The following is a 10508-nucleotide window of genomic DNA, read 5'->3' on the forward strand; positions in this document are numbered from 1 at the left end:
CCCTGGCCAATTTTTTGAACAACTGGTGTGATAGACCAGTGGCCCCCCAATACCACATATTGAAGTGGGGTGTTATTTGAGTATACTTTTACAAGTGTATTTGTGTCCTGCAACAATATTGCCTCTTTTGCTGTGTTAATTCTGATACACACCGTGCCAAACTGACTGGCCAATTTTTTGAACAACTGGTGTGATAGACCAGTGGCCCCCCAATACCACATATTGAAGTGGGGTGTTATCAGAGTATACTTTTACAAGTGTATTTGTGTCCTGCAACAATATTGCCTCTTTTGTTGTGTTAACTCTGGTACACACAGTGCCAAACTCACTGGCCAATTTTTTGAACAACTGGTGTGATAGACCAGTGGCCCCCCCAATACCACATGTTGAAGTGGGGTGTCATCTGAGTATACTTTCATAAGTGTATTTGTGTCCTGCAACAATATTGCCCCTTTAGCTGCGTTAAGTCTGATACTCACAGTGTCAAACTCCCTGGCCAATTTTTTGAACAACTGGTGTGATAAACCAGTGGCCCCCCAATACCACATATTGAAGTGGGGTGTTATCTGAGTTTACTTTCATAAGTGTATTTGTGTCCTGCAACAATATTGCCTCTTTTGCTGTGTTAACTCTGATACACACAGTGCAAAAATCCCTGTCCCTGGCCAATTTTTTGAAGAACTGATGTGATAAACCAGTGGCCCCCCCAATATCACATATTGAAGTGGGGTTTTATTTAACAGTATACTTTTCTAAGATTGTATTTTAGTCCTGCAAAAAGTTGGCCTCTTTTGCTGTGTTAACTGTGCTACACACAGTGACAACAGTTACTGGCCAATTATTTGTAGAACTGGTGTGATAAACCTGTGGCCCCCAAATATCACATACTGAAGTGGGGTGTTATTTAACAGTATCCTTTTCTAAGATTGTATTTTAGTCCTGCAAAAAGTTGGCCTCTTTTGCTGTGTTAACTGTGCTACACACAGTGACAACAGTTACTGGCCAATTATTTGTAGAACTGGTGTGATAAACCTGTGGCCCCCCAATACCACAGATTGAAGCGGGGTGTTATATACCTTCTTCCAGATATACTGCGATTCTCTAGAGACTTTTGTCACAGGGTAATTTAAAAACATGACAGGCAGAGGAAGAGGCAGACACGTACGCAGGGGTGGTTGGGGTAGGGCAGGAGCAGTAGGCCGGAGCCAAAGTATGAAGTTTAGAAGGCGCGTTCGATTACGTCAAAGGACGCACCAGACTTGGTTGAGTGGCTCAATCAGCCTTCCTCTTCTGCACCCTCCTCATCCTCTCTATCTGCACTCTCTTCACTCTCTGCTGTGTGCACCCCCAAAGACACCCCCACAAACACAACCACCACCACATACCCTCCGCTTGAGTCACTGGAATTATTTTCCGATCAATCACAAGACATTTGCAATGTGCAGCCATTGTTGGCATTGGTTTAGGAAGAGGAGGTAGCAACAGCCGCCACTCAGCAGTCTGATGACAGTACCCAGATCATCCCAAGGAGGTTGGTCCTCGCTGTTGCTGCCTACTCCGAGATCTCGAATGTTAGTGGTGGGGAAGGTGATGTGGATGATGACGTGTCTATGGACGTCACGTGGGTGCCCACAAGAGAGGAAGAGGAGGGGAGTTCAGAGGGAGAGCCGGACCAGCAGATAGGGAGGAGAAGCAGGCAGATCTTGCATTGCACAAGAGGTACAAAGCAGACTGCAAATGTATCAGGAGCGAGCCATCAACCATGTACAGTTACATCTGGCGCTCCCAGGATGCTGGAACATGGCCCTGCAGTGTGGACTTTTTTTTATGTGTCCGTTGCTGACAACAGTTTTGCCATCTGCAGCCTTTGCAGTCAACGCATAATTCGCTGTAAGCCCAACACTCACCTAGGGACGACCGCCTTAAGAAGGCACCTGAACTCCCATCACCAAGCCCGGTGGGCAGGGATAGGCATGGGCAAAGGCTGTGGCGGACATTTTCTAAAGTACAGACCTTAGTGAAGGACACATTTCATAATAAAACCACCAAAAAACACTACTCTCTACTAGGGTTAAGGCCCTTCTCTAAAGATGGATCTATGGGAACCCTGGCCTGCTCTAAAGGGGGATCTATGGGGACCCTGCTCTGAAGTCCCCAAAGATCCCATTTAGAGCAGGCCAGGGTCCCCATAAATCCCTCCTTAGAGCAGGATCCCCCATAGATCTTCCTTTAGAGCAGGTTTCCCCCATAGAGCCGCCTTTAGAGCAGGCCAGGGTCCCCATAGATCCCCTTTTAGAGAAGGGTGCCCATAGATGCCCCTTTAGAGAAGGGTCCCTATAGAATCTATGGGGACCCTTCTCTAAAGGGGATCTATGTGGACCCTTGTCTGCTCTAAAGGGATTCTATGGGGAACCCTGCTCTAAAGGGGACCTATGGGGACCCTGGCCTAGCCTGCTCTAAAGGAGGATCTATGGGGACCCTGCTCTAAAGGGGGATCTATGGGGACCCTTCTCTAAAGGGGGATCTATGCCATAGATCCCCCTTTAAAACAGGGTCCCCATAGATCCCGCTATAGAGCAGGCTAAAGTCCCCATAGAGCCCCCTTTTAGAGCAGGGTCCCCATACATCCCCTTTAGAGAAGGGTCCCCATAGAACCCCCTTTAGAGAAGTGTCCGACCCTGCTCTAAAGGGGGTTCTATGAGGCCCCTTCTCTAAAGTGGATCTATGGGGACCTTGGCCTGCTCTAAAGGGGGATCTTTGGCATAAATCCCCTTTTAGAGCAGGGTCCCCATAGACCCCCCCTTTAGAACAGGCCAGGGTCCCACTCCCATTATAGATCCCCTTAACCACTTGCCGACCGCCGCACGACTATCTACGGCGGCGGTCATCCCCTCACAGGCAAAGTGACGTAGGTCTACGTCGCTCGCCTGTGAGGGTTTAGGGAGCGAGCGCGCGCCGCCGGAGGCGCGCTCCCGCTCCCGCGTGGTCACGGACCCCCCCGCGCGTGTGACCGGCGGACCCGATCGCCGCCGGCCACTCTGCGATCGGCGGGGGAGAGGGAGAAAGTCAGGCAGCTTGTGTAAACAAGCTGCCTGTCATTCTCCTCTCTGTATGAGAGATGATCACATGGATCTACTATGTAGATCCATTGATCACTCTGCATACAGTTGAAGCCACAGCCAATCACAGTTAGAATCACGCCCCTAGGGACACACACAGCCCCTCCCTCTCAAATAAAGTTAACCCCTTCACTACCAGTGTATTTTTACAGTAACAGTGCATATATATAGCACTGATTACTGTAGAAATGTCACTGGTAACCCCAAAAGTGTCAAAAATGTCAGTCAAGGGTCCGATCTGTCCGCCGCAATGTCGCAGTACCGCAAAAAAAATCGCAGATCGCCGCCATTACGCGTTAAAAAAAAAAACAACAAAAATGACAAAAATCTTTCCCTTTGTTAGTAAACGCAATAACTTTTGCGCAAACCAATCAAAATACGCTTTTTGCGATTTTTTTTACCAAACATAGGTAGCATAAAACAAATTGGCCGAAAATATTAAAAAATTGTGATTTTTACATTTTTTTTGGGGGGAATTTCATATAAAAAAAAGGGAAAAATATTGCTATTTTTGCAAAATTTACGCTCTTTTTTTGTTTATAGCGCGTGATCAAAAAATCGCACAGGTGATCAAATACCGCCAAAAGAAAGCTCTGTTTGTGGGAAAAAAAGGACGCCAAATTCGTTTAGGTACAGCGTCGCACGACCGCGCAATTGTCCGTTAAAGTCACGCAGTGCCGAATCGCAAAATACCCTCTGGTCGTTTAGCAGCCAAATCCTCCGGGGCTTAAGTGGTTAAAGCAGGGCAGGCCAGGGCAGGTCCCTTCCTCCCCCATAGAATCCTCTTAATAAATCACTTGACTTTAATACAGTTCTTATTACTTTTCCTACCTTAGGCTGCCACTGTCTCGAGTCATCCAGCCTCTCCAGTCCATTCCCCAGTACAGAATCCAGTCCCCCTGCTTTAGGAAGAATATATTCGGAATGACAGTGTTCTCCCACGCTGCAGACAATGCACAGAGAGACTCTCACAGACAGCCCCTCCCTCCCCCAGCCAGGGCCCAGACAGAGAGATCACTCCGCAGCCGCGCAGGCAACAGGTGTCTCTCGCCAGCTCCAATCCACTTGTGGGCGGCGACGGCCAGAGATAGAGCCGAGCTGAAGGAGGGACTCGGCAGGACTCGGAAAAGGCTGAGCCGAGGGAGACCAGAGGTGGCGAGGCCCCTGCCCCCGAGCCATCGCATCGGGTCGGGGATTGGACTTGTGACTCCTGACGTGAGTCTCCAAAAGTCAGCGGCGGTGCGGCGGACTCACCAAGGACCGCTCACGGACACCAGTGTCCGTGAGCGGACACCTTGCTGACCCCTGCCGGTGGGAGCATCACCATCAGAACCCACAAAGCCACACTCCAGGCTCTCACCGTCCAGCCTATTCTCCTTCTCCTCTCTCCTCACCTTTGTCCTCAACACCACCTTCCATGATTCCATCGTCACATTGTTCTGGAAAAAGGCAGGCTTCTGTGGCCCAAATGTTGGAGTGGAAAAAAATGATGATGCCGGAAAACCCTCTTGTCCAACGTTTGACTGCTGGCTTGTTGGAACTGATAGCCCGCCAACTATTGCCATATCAACTGGTGGACTCGGAGGCCTTTCGTAAATTTGTGGCCATTGGAACACCACAATGGAAGGTCGCAGGCAGGAAATATTTCTCGCAGAAGGGCATTCAAGAGCTGTAAGGCCATGTTCAGCGGCAAGTGAATATATCTCTGGCACACAGTGTTGGTGCCAAGATACATCTGACCACAGACACATGGTCTAGCAAACACGGGCAGGGAAGGTATATCACTTTTATTGCCCACTGGGTGAACCTTCTGACGGCCGTCAAGCATGTAAACCATGGCATCCGTGTAGATTTGGTTGTACCGCCACGGATTGCATGAAAGCCTTCCTCTTCTTCTCCTCCTCCTCCTCCATCCTCCCTCTCCTCCTCAGCTGACTCCTCCTTTTCCGCTGCTACCGTCACTTCCGCTGCGCCATCCAAGATCCCCAGAACCTATTCCACATGCCAGGTGAGACGTTGCCATGCTGTGCTGCGTCTGTTGTGCCTGGAAGCCAAGAGCCACACTGGTCCTGCACTCCTTTCAGCTTTGCGTTCACAGGCAGATCAGTGGCTGACACCATTGAATTTGACAGTTGGTAAAGTGGTGTGCGAAAACGGTGCCAATCTGCTGAGCGCGCTGAAACAGGGCAAAATAACACATGTGCCATGCATGGCACACGTCCTGAACTTGGTCGTGCAGCGATTCGTTGCCAAATACCCTGGGGTCCAGGACATCTTGCGGCAGGCCAGGAAAATCTCGGGCCATTTCAGAAGATCTTACACAGCCATGGCACGCCTTGCTGACATTCAGCGGCAACACAACCTGCCCGTCAGGTGCCTTATTTGTGACTGCCCAACGCGGTGGAACTCAATGTTGCATATGCTTGATAGGCTGCTCCAGCAGAAACGTGCAGTTAACGACTACCTGTACGAACTCTGCGGCAGGACAGGTTCTGGGGAGCTTGGGTTTTTTTCACCTCGCCAGTGGCTGCTCATGCGCGACGCATGCAGACTTTTGCAGCCATTCAATGAGTTTACCAAACTGGTCAGTCACGGCCAGGGCGCCATCAGTGACATCATACCTTACGCCTTCTTTCTGGAGCATGCATTGTGTCGTGTCATTGATCAAGCCGTCGAGGAGCAGGAGCAGGAAGATGAGGAAGTCGCAATGTTGGATGAATTCCCAGTGGGTGCTACTCCATCTGAGACAAGTCAACAGCAGGAGTCTGAAGAGGAGTCAGAGAAGGATGGTGCTGGGGGGATGAGGAGGAGCAAGAAGAGCATGCTTTAAACCTTTCTGGGATCCCTGGTGTTATCCATGGATGGGGGGAGGAGAACGAGGACGACATTATCCTGGATGATGAGCTGGAAGCAGGCCACTACACCGCTTCCAGTTTAGTACAAATGGAGGCCTTTATGCTCCAGTGTTTTAAGGGGGACTCCCGTATAAAAAGCATAAAGGCCAAGGACCAGTACTGGGTGACAACGTACTTAGACCCCCGGTACAAACAAAAAATGGCGGAAATGTTACCACAATCACAGAGGGCAGTCAGAATGCAGCACTTCCAGGCCTTGCTGCGGGAAATGCTGCATTCTACTTTTGCGTGCGCTGGTAGAGGAATTTTCAGTCACACAGAGACAGTTGCGGGTAGCAATCCAACAGCGACTGCAAGAAGAGGGCGGTTTGAAGATGTCTTGGTCACGTCAGATATGAGATCCTTCTTTCAGCCGAACCATCGACAGCTGTACTCCGGATCCAGCATCAGGGAACGCCTAGACTGACTGGTTTCAGACTACAACTGGTTAATGGCCGATGTGGATGCTCTGAGGAGTGATGCACCCCAGGACTACTGGGTGGGAAGGCTTGACCTCTGGCCAGAGCTTGCACAATTTGCAATGGAAATGTTGGCTTGCCCCCCGTCCAGTGTCCTGTCCGAAAGGACGTTGAGCGCAGCAGGGGGGATCGTGACCGATAAGCACAATCGCCTAGCTCATGACAGTGTAGACTACCTCACATTTATAAAAATGAATGAGGCATGTCTCTCTGAGGAATTCAACGAATGTGACCAGTAGACCATGTTTAAATGAAATTCCTCATGCCAGGCCACAAATATCCGCCAGACCGCCATCCACCCACAACAATTCCTGGTCCTTGTCTTCGCTAAATACAGCGGCATAAAAGGCATTTCATGTCCATAGAATGCCAAATTTTCGGGGCCTTTCAGGGCCGACAATTATTTTTTCTGTGAATGCCTAATGTACCTCCAGCCACCAAATACTACGTTCTTTGCTGTCAGGTAAACCCATGTGGTCTAATTTTGTGGGCCTATACTGGCTGACACTTACTTCTGTATCCTGTGAATGCCTAATGTACCTTCAGCCACAGAATACAACGTTCTTAGCTGTCAGGTAAACGCATGTGGGCTAATTTTTGGGGCCTGGAATGGCTGACACTTAAAAATTTATCCTGTGAATGCCTAATTTTTTAGATTGGAAATGAAAATCAATGGGTCTGTAAAGGTTCCGCAAAATTGTGGAATGGATGCGGACCCATTTTACAGATGTGTGAATGGACCCTATATGTATTTGACATGTATTTACCGGCTGCTGTCAGTTCTGGCTGATTTATGAAAAAAAAAAAAATAATTTTTGCTATAAAAAAAAAATAAAAAATTTTAGGGCAACTATTCCAATTGCAATACTTCTGTTATGACATTGTCCATGTGCTGGGACTATTTGTGCAAAGCTAGTACGTCTTTTGTGGCTGCAAATATGACCTAAAGGTTTTTAAAGTTCGCCTCCCATTAAAGTCAATGGTGCCTGCCGTGAACTCTTAGTTCGCGGACTTTTGAGAAAATTTGCGGCTGACGTTCGCGAACCGCCCCGGCCGATGTTCGTCCATCACTACTAACTACTGGCCTAATCTCTATTGTCACACACTATACACGGCTGCCATGAAAGCAGCAGCCTTATATAGGATGGGGGGTGGACATAGCGCCTGAGCCATGATTGGCTAAAGGCACCCTGCCTTTGGGCAATCATGGCTCTGACAGGACATTGTGCTGTGATTGTCCAAATCATACAGGTCAGGTGCATGCTTTGGCCAATCACAAGCACTTAATGCACTGCGATCGCACAGTGCATTATGGGGCACTTGTCAAAAGGCGAATTTCCCCCCCAAGTGCCCCGATTGTTCGTGTGTTCAGTGAACACACAAACATCCAATGTTTGAGTCGAACGTATGTTTGACTCAAACATAAAGCCTTACTACATAGCCAAACATAAACATCCTTACTACATAGCCCTCGGCTGATATGTAGCCCAAGTGTGCCTGTGGACAGTGGATGACAGCCAGGGGAGGACTGGGCCAGGGGGCAGGGGGGCAATTGCCCCCTGCGTCGCTCTGATGCCCCATAAAAAGGCTGCCCCACTTCTGCCACAGACATGCCTAAAGGATTCTTGAGTGTGGGTTGAAGGCAAGGACAAAGCGCAGGCCTCCCCCCTCCCTCCCAGCATGGATAGTGTAAACTGTGTCTGAACAGAGGCCAGTTCCATGCCCCACTGGAGACTCTTCTGCCCTGTCCCAGCCCTCCCCAACCTCCCCCTACTGGCCAGGTCGGAAACACGGATTCAGCCGGTAAGTAGAGAGTATCTGGAGCAGGGCTTCGGCTTGAAATGGGAGGTCAGGAGGAGGATTCGGAGAGTGGGAGGTGGGTGAGGGAGAGTGGGAGGGGGGCCGAGTTGCTGCACCATGGGCCTCTGGTTTTTACTTGCCCCCTGGGCTGAAAGTTGCCAGTCTGCCCCTGATGACAGCCCAATGGAAGGCTTTGGCTATGGCGGCCTGGGGCTGGTATTAGAGAGGCTGTCCAAAGACCCTGACTTTGGGTGTAATTTGGAGTGGTGGTTAGAGGAGATCTTGAAATACAGAGAATAAATGCTAAATGTCTTGGAAGTGCTCTGGGCACTGGAAGACTTGGAGTTTCTAGCCAGTCAGGAATGGGAGGTGGAGATCGCCTACAGATGGCTGCTAGACTCTGCTCATCGCCAGGGCTGGGTTCCCTTTGCCTGGGACTATCCAGAAGTGCCAACCAACAGTCCTGAAATCCCAGCTGAAGTTCCAGCAATGGGGCAGCTAGGCCCTAAACAGAGTCTAGAGTCCCAAAGTCTGTGCGTCTTGGGGAGACATGGACTTGAATCCAAAGTACATTACTCCCAGGGTCCCCCCAGCATACACCTCACAAAAAGTAGTGTTCCCTTAAAAGCTAGGGCTCATAGTCAGTAGGCAAGAGGCTATCTGCAGCTCCTTCCAAAAGCCTCTGTCCTCAGTGGGTCTGTCACAGCGCCTGAGACTTCCTCTCAGGCAAGATGTCCCCAACTGGCCATGGCTGCTTGACAGGAACTATACGCCGACCCGGGAGGCAACACCTCTCCCCTAGGTCCGGTCTTCTCCCTTGCTTCATGGTGACTGACTCTGCCAAGGCAGACAAGATGGTGTCCTTCCTTTCTTTTTCCCCAGAGGATACTGGGTGTGTAGTTCTTCCCAATATAGACTGCTATGGGGCCGTTTAGTTATAGGGTCTACATAATTGCAGAGTAACGGTATCCCAGAAGAGCCCCCACGTGTAGCGCTACCCCCGAAGGAGCCGCTTGAATATAATTTGTTCTGCACTTTACCTCTCAACCCAAAGAACAGTCCCAGCCCCTCTGGCACATCTAGTAAGAATGTTAGTGCAAACACCACCAATAAAAGACACTCGTTATAGTAAAACACAGAAATGGTCTTTACTGTTAAGTTTCTTTGAGGTGGTTACAAACAGTAGCAGTATATCTGAAGTAAATAACTGTAAAGTAATGATTGAGGATCAAGAGCAATATAACTCAATGGTCCTGTCAGGCTGCTTTCAGGGGATTCCTCAACAATGAATAGCCCAGAGACCAGAGGCAAACACTTTAATAACAAGAGATCACAGAATGGGGACTGTTTAGTGGCCATTTAGTGATGGGGACTACGTGTCCCATGATCCTTTGCTGCAGCCTGCAGTGTCTGCTGATTGAATCTTTTCCTCCTGCCAATGAGGATGCAGGGGAGGGAGCATAACCGGCAGTTGCCTGTGCGAGTGCCACTCACACACTGTGCTGTGTGAAGAGGAGAGGGAGGGGGAGAAATCCCCCACGGGAGCGGACAGGCTCTCTCTCTTTCTGAGAGTCTGGGAGTAATGTCTGGCGGTGGCTGGGGGGAGATGCGGCCCGTGGTCACCGACTACACACTCCCCCTACCAAAGAGCCTTTGGTCCTCCAAAGGAAGTTGAAGTCCTTTACCTTATACATGCTGTCAAAAATACACACGGAAGGAAACAGGTTAATGTACACATGAAAACAAAACATTTGCATTTGTATAAGACCCTGGCAGAGGAACCGCCCAACAATTAGCATAGGAAGGAAGGTTGTCCTGTCTTCAGGCCATCTTGATTGGAATGGCTCAGCTAGCTGTGCCAGGGGGTGAGTCAGGATTGCCCTCCACCAAATCTGCAGTGAAAGGATCAGACACATTGAGTCCTTTGAGAAGTAAAGTTAACTTCATCGGAGCTCTCATCCAACACATCACAGGTCAGTCTTTTGGAAGAGTGACTAACTCTTAGCTCTCTCTGCTCCCCTGGTTCAGGCATGGTAAGCTCACTAGCCCTTTCTACCTGCCTGACTGTTTCAGATCAGCTTCCTGCAGATCAGCTTCTTCCTGTTTTACAATAGGTCCTTCTTCCTCCACTGTGGAAGGGTGAGAGACTTCTGGCCCACAAGCTGGCGGGGAAGGTAAGGGATCTTAGCTGAAGACAACAGGAATTAACAGTCGTT

The sequence above is a fragment of the Pelophylax lessonae genome (genome assembly GCF_965119305.1).
Source record: "Pelophylax lessonae genome assembly, chromosome: 12".
Lineage (NCBI taxonomy): Eukaryota > Metazoa > Chordata > Amphibia > Anura > Ranidae > Pelophylax > Pelophylax lessonae.